Source organism: Lampris incognitus, chromosome 1 (genome assembly GCF_029633865.1).
Source record: "Lampris incognitus isolate fLamInc1 chromosome 1, fLamInc1.hap2, whole genome shotgun sequence".
Lineage (NCBI taxonomy): Eukaryota > Metazoa > Chordata > Actinopteri > Lampriformes > Lampridae > Lampris > Lampris incognitus.
In genome coordinates this window covers 52,793,701-52,799,700 of record NC_079211.1, presented here as the reverse complement: position 1 = coordinate 52,799,700, position 6,000 = coordinate 52,793,701, and the positions used below count along the sequence as shown (strand labels likewise).

The 6,000-nt window shown below is 50.8% G+C and overlaps 1 protein-coding gene across 1 annotated transcript in view; it reads left to right on the top strand.

The window, feature by feature from the left end:
- Positions 1–695: 695 nt before the first annotated feature.
- Positions 696–6,000, top strand: part of si:ch211-159i8.4 (matrix-remodeling-associated protein 5) — a 34,599-nt gene continuing 29,294 nt past the window's right edge. The window contains exon 1 of the mRNA XM_056277921.1: positions 696–797. The gene's annotated coding sequence lies outside the window, so the exon portion shown is untranslated. The remainder of the gene's footprint in view (positions 798–6,000) is intronic.

Here is a 6,000-nt window from a genome sequence, read left to right as displayed (position 1 = left end):
GAGGCCGCCGCAACCGTGAATTCGCGCCGCCATCTTCCTACACCGGAAGTGGGTGAGGCCGCCGCAACCGTGAATTCGCGCCGCCATCTTCCCACACCGGAACTGGGTGAGGCCGCCGCAAACGTAAGTTCGCGCCGCCATCTTCCCACACCGGAAACGGCGATGGACCTGACGGACTGTAGAGTCAGTATCCAAATATGTAACAATAGTTTTATAAATCCGTGGGAACGGTGGGAAAAGGATACGTTTATTCCTACTATTCATTGATATGAAATGCTGAATGCCGTGGTAAAGCTAGTTTGACGGTGTTTTACAGGTTTCCCAGGTTGAAAACGGTCCAAACGTGTTATTAGAAAGTATGCGATGACGACCCTTTACATATAGGGTCTACATTCCTCGACTTTCACGTGCACGTTTTTCTCAGCATTCATTTCGCCCCAGCTTTACAATATAGTTCTGAGCAAGACGAAAAAAGATTGTCCATCCACTATTTAAACAAAGACACGTGTGGTGCTGCAGAACAAGAGCCTGGAGACTACACGTCTTCCCGGCTGTGTTTTGTTCCTAGTAAAGTTCAGCATGGATCGTTCTGGATGACTGCCAGAGTTCGTGTGGATCTGAGCGCGTTGGCCTGACTCTTCACACGGTCGTCTCAGCTGATCAGTGTCAGAGCCGTGAGAGGAACAGTCGGGTGAGAGGTAGAGGAGGAGGAGGCCGGCGGAGGGCAGGAAAGGTGTGACAGCCCGGAAGAGGAACAGAGGGGGAAAGGGTTATGCGAGCGAACGTCAGAAGAAGAGGTATAGTAAATCACCAGACAGGGGGGAAAGGGAGAGGGGGGGGGCAGAAAAGAAGAGGGAGGACGAAAACGTTATTCCGCTCCTGTTGTCGGTGTCAGAGAGAGTGTTTGGAGAGCAAAGGTAGGGGGGCCAGAGGAGGAGGAGGAGGAGGCCGGTGGAGGGCAGGGAAGGTGTGAGAGCCCGGGAGAGGAACAGAGGGGGGAAAAGTTTGTGCGAGCGAACGACAAAAGAAGAGGTACAGTAAATCACCAGAAAGGGGGGAAAGGGAGAGGGCGCAGAAAAGAAGAGGGAGGACGAAAAATGTATTCCGCTCCTGTTCTCGGTGTCAGAGAGAGGGTTTGGAGAGCAAAGGTAGAGGGGCGACAGGACGAGGACGAGGAGGAGGAGGTGTGGAGGAAGGAGAACCGGAGAGGAGACAGGCGGGAAACGGTCGTGCGGAATGGAGGGGGCGAAGGAGGGAGAAAGAGTAGGTGGAGGAGATGGAGAAATGCTCAGCAGCATTCCTGACTGCAGTTACGCGCACAAAAACGCGCGTACACACACGTGCACACACGCACGTGCACATGCACACAGAGGAAAGTTAGAAGCAGAGGTGGGGTGAGAGAGAGAGAGAGAGAGAGAGAGAGAGAGAGAGAGAGAGAGAGAGAGAGAGAGAGAGAGAGAGAGAGAGAGAGAGAGAGAGAGAGAGAGAGAGAGAGAGAGCGAGCGAGCATATAGGGGAGAGCATATTGAGGGGAAACAGAAGGCAGAACGAGAGAGAGCTCGATCTGAAATCCAGATGCTTTGAGGACCAACAGAGGGTCAAACTCACACACACACACGCACGCACGCACGCACGCACGCACGCACACAACGCAACAGACCAGGACCCTGCAGGGTTTACAAGTCAGCAAAACCCTGACGGAATTTGAACAACAACTGGATACTTTTTACGCCTTTTTGTTCTTGTAAAATTCACTTCGCAGCCTGCAGTGGAGACTACAGGACTTGTTTTGGGGTCTACCTTGTAGGTAGGTGTTTTCTTCTTGTTGTTTTTTATGATTCTTTTTTTTTCCTGCGGAGGAACTTCCAGGTGAGTATCTGACACTGCTGGGACAACGGTTGCAGGTCTACCAGATCTAACAGCCACTTAGTGCGGCTGCAGAAGGTTGAGGTTTTTGGCTGATCGTCAAACTGTTTTGCTCGTTAAACTCTTCAGTTTGGGAACAGCTTTGAAGAGTTCGCAGCGTTGCTGACATGTATTTCAGCCGAGAAACCATTAAGTCTAATCCCACCTCCTCTTAAAGAACGTGGTGGACAATGCAAACACCGATTTTCTCACGGCGAGACATTTTGGCTATAACTGGGTCGGAACTTCCTAAAAGACACCCACAAGCACTCCCAGAGAAACAATCACCTGGGAGATCTTAGAGTTATCTTACATCCCGACGAACTGTAATGGTCTTCCAGTTCAGGAGCTTCTAGATTGTGTTGTCCGTGTCAAAGAGCGGCTGCAGCGAGAATGCAGGGCGATATTTGTCTCTGGCACTTCAGAAGGACGCGGTCTCGCTCTGAAATCCAATTTCATGCTCTGTCCGCAGTGACAGGTAGGCGTCGGTGTCACCGTGATTTATCAGCTGAGTGACGCACCGCGCGAGCGAACTGAGGAGCATCGGTCTGGAGATTCTGTGACCCGTAACCACGGGAGCGGCCTCTGCTGTGGAAAACACTCTTTACGGGTTAATTTGCATCATACAAAACATCGTTTCTTACGGGATTATGATGAAAAGGTAAAAGGAGGAACTTCTCCCGCCCACTATGCAAATGGGAGAGAGTGAGCGGACGCTGGAAAGTTTGCATCCCCTATCTAGTTACTTCGGCATCTCTGCCTTTCTTTTCTATTTTTGTACGTGTAAAGAATTGGATCAGTCAAAGTAAACAATCCCAATCCACGCCTGAGTGTTGTTTGTCTGAAAATGCTGCACAAACACTATATGATACTTTATGAGACAAGCCGGAGTGAGAATCTACAAGTCCCGCATGAGAGCCGGCCCACAGCACAGTGACTTGCAGAAAGAGAGAATAAGAGAAGAGCTGTTAATAGGCCATTATAGGGGTTTTTAATGGCACGTTGTAATCACTGTGTTTCGTGTTGTGTTTCTTCCTTCTGGAGCACAGTGCAACACACAGCTGGCCTCACAACACACCACCTCCATTAGCAGCCCTGGCCAATAGCCACCTCTGTTCTGAAGATGCTTTTCCTTTTTTCATGCCGATAAGACAAGTACACAAACAGACCGAGTCTTGACCTCATGGGGTACCGGGGCAGTTGCTACAAGCCATTCCCGGTCCTTGTATAACCCAAATGAGAGCTGTGTCTGTATTCTAAATGTCAAAGCCATATTCATTCAGTCAAACACGTTTTCGGTGGGTGTTGGACTCCGCCAAGGTTGTCCCTTGTCTCCGACTGTGTTTGTGCTATTCACGGACAGGATCTTAAGGTGCAGCCAAGGTGAGGAGTGTGTCCGTTTTGGGAATCTCAGAACTGCATCTCTGCTCTTCGCAGATGATGTGGTTTTGTTGGCTTCATCAGAACGTGACCTCCAGCACGCACTGGGGTGGTTTGCAGCTGAGTGTGAAATGGCCGGGATGAGAGTCAGCACCTCCAAGTTTGAGGCCATGGTTCTCTACCGGAAAATGGTGGATTGCTCCCTCCGGGTTGGGGATGAGTTGTTGCCTCAAGTGAAGGAGTTGAATTATCTCGGGGTCTTGTTCACGAGTGAGGGTAGGATGGATCGGGAGATTGACAAGCGGGTTGGTGCAAGATCAGCAGTAATGTGGACATTGTACCAGACCGTTGTGGTGAAGAGGGAGCTGAGCCGGAAGGCAAAGCTCTCAATGTACCAGTCAGTCTTCCTTCCAGCCCTCACCTATGGTCACGAGCTTTGGGTAGTGACCGAAAGGGAGAGATCGTGGATACAAGCGGCTGAAATGAGTTTCCTCCGTAGGGTGTCTGGGCTCAGCCTTAGAGATAGGGTGAGGAGCTCGGATATCCGGAGGGAGCTCGGAGCTCCTTTGCGTCGAAACGAGCCGGTTGAGGTGGTTCGGGCGTCTGATCAGGATGCCTCCTGGGCGCCTTCCTTTGGGGATTTCCCGGGCACATCCCACTGGGAGGAGACTCCGGGGTACACCAAGAACTCGCTGGAGGGACTACATGTCCAATCTGGCCTGGGAACGCCTTGGGATCCCCCAGGAGGAGCTGGAGGGCGTTGCTGGGGAGAGGGGCGTCTGGAGTGCCCTACTTTGCTTGCTGCCACCGGGACCCCACCCCGGAGAAGCGGCTGATGATGAGATGAGATGAGATATGGAATTTATAAAAAGTAAGTTTTATAACCTGTGCAAGATGCAGTTCACAGAGGGAAGCCCCTCGGTAGTTTTGGCCTCGTGAGAGGGGATTCTCATGTCACACAGTTGAATGGTATGATGAGGTCAAACACAACCCCCCTGGACCAGGTGGTTGGAGTGAAGGACAGCTTAGTATTACGCCGATTAAACAGGAAATCGTGTAACTTGGACGGTCCTGCCATTGTTTTTGATTCACGTCTGTATCAGAAGCTTGGACTGTACTGTATGTTAAGTGACTATTGTGTTGCTTGTGCCCACAAAACACACTAATAATTTCGGAAATGCACCCTCAGGGGTTGGATGACATGTTTATCGATGACTCCCTGAGGATGCTGAGCTTTCATCTGATAGGAGCGCTAGATAGCACGTGTAGGAATGTGGGGTGTCTGAATGGCGGTATAAGGATAAGGCGTGGTAGCAGACCCGCACAGCGGTGCATGGAGAACATGTGGGAATCGTACGTCGTAGTTCCGCCCGACATGTGGCGTCTTCAACAGGGCAGCTGTGACTGGGCTGCCAGTGAGTTTAATGCGTTTGACTTAAAGATATATTGCCCTCATTATGAGGCTCTTTAAAATGCTTTGTGCCTCCCCTCTTTTTGTCTTTCTCTTCCCTCATTCATTTTTCCCCTTACATCAGTTCTTCCCCGTTTTTACGACAGCATGGCTCTGACTGCTGGCACGCACGTCTTTACAATTTACCCTGCCCTTCGCTCTCGCTCTCCTTCTGAACAGAACAGAAGAGAGGTGTGTAATGATGGGAAAGGTTGGATTGGAGAAAGAAGGTGTAGAAAGAGAGGACGGAGGAAGGATAAAGGGTGCAGTTTGACAGTACTGACACAGAACCAGTTGGTGCCAGCAGTGCGGGTTGGACAGTGGCCTCACTGTCTCGGCCAGTGGACGTACACCACTGCACCACAGTCACTGAGAGTCACGACACCTGCCCACATCATCTGGTACTGCGGACCACACCGCCTCCCTAGCTAGCTAGCTAGCTATCTGTTTATGTATTTAGTTGTGTATTTCCCCTGTGTGAGGGGAACATCTTCACAGCAGCAGTCCGTCCGGTCTAATGGTTTTCAGTGTCGGCATCATGAGGACCTCTGTACACTCATGTGTTTGTCACATTAACCTATTCCCCACTGTGTGTGTGTGCGTGTGCGTGTGATTTCTCTGTCTGTCATTGGTATGATAATGACACATGGTCAAATTGTTCACCCAGTTTACTATGTTCCTGGCACGCGCGCGCACACGCACGTACGAACGCGCACACATGCACACACAGCTGGTAGGTAAATCAGCGTGTATGGCGGAAACACAAAGACAGAAATGGAAACCAGACCCTCAAACTGGCCTCTAATGACTCCAGATAGGTATGATGTGCAGCATGTTTTTCACTAAAACCACATCTACCTATCTCTCATCCCCTGCTCGCTCTCTCTCTCTCTCTCTCTCTCTCTCTCTCTCTCTCTCTCTCTCTCTCTCTCTCTCTCTCTCTCTCTCTCTCTCTCTCTCTCTCTCTCTCTCTCTCTCTCTCTCTCTCTCTCTCTCTCTGTGTCTCTCTCTGTCTCTCTCTCTCTCTCTCTCTTTCTAGCTATCTTGCTCCGTCTCTTACTTCCTCACGCCCTTTCTGTGTTTTCTAAATGTGTGTGTGTGCGCGCGTGTGCGAGCGTGTGCGCGCGCGTGTGTGAGTGTGTGCGTGTGAGTGTGTGTGTGTGCGCGTGTGTGTGCGTGCGTGCGTGTGTGCATGTGTGTGCGTGTGTGTGTATGTACTATGTGTGTGTGTGTTTGTGTGTGTCTGAGTGTGTGTGTGTGTGTGT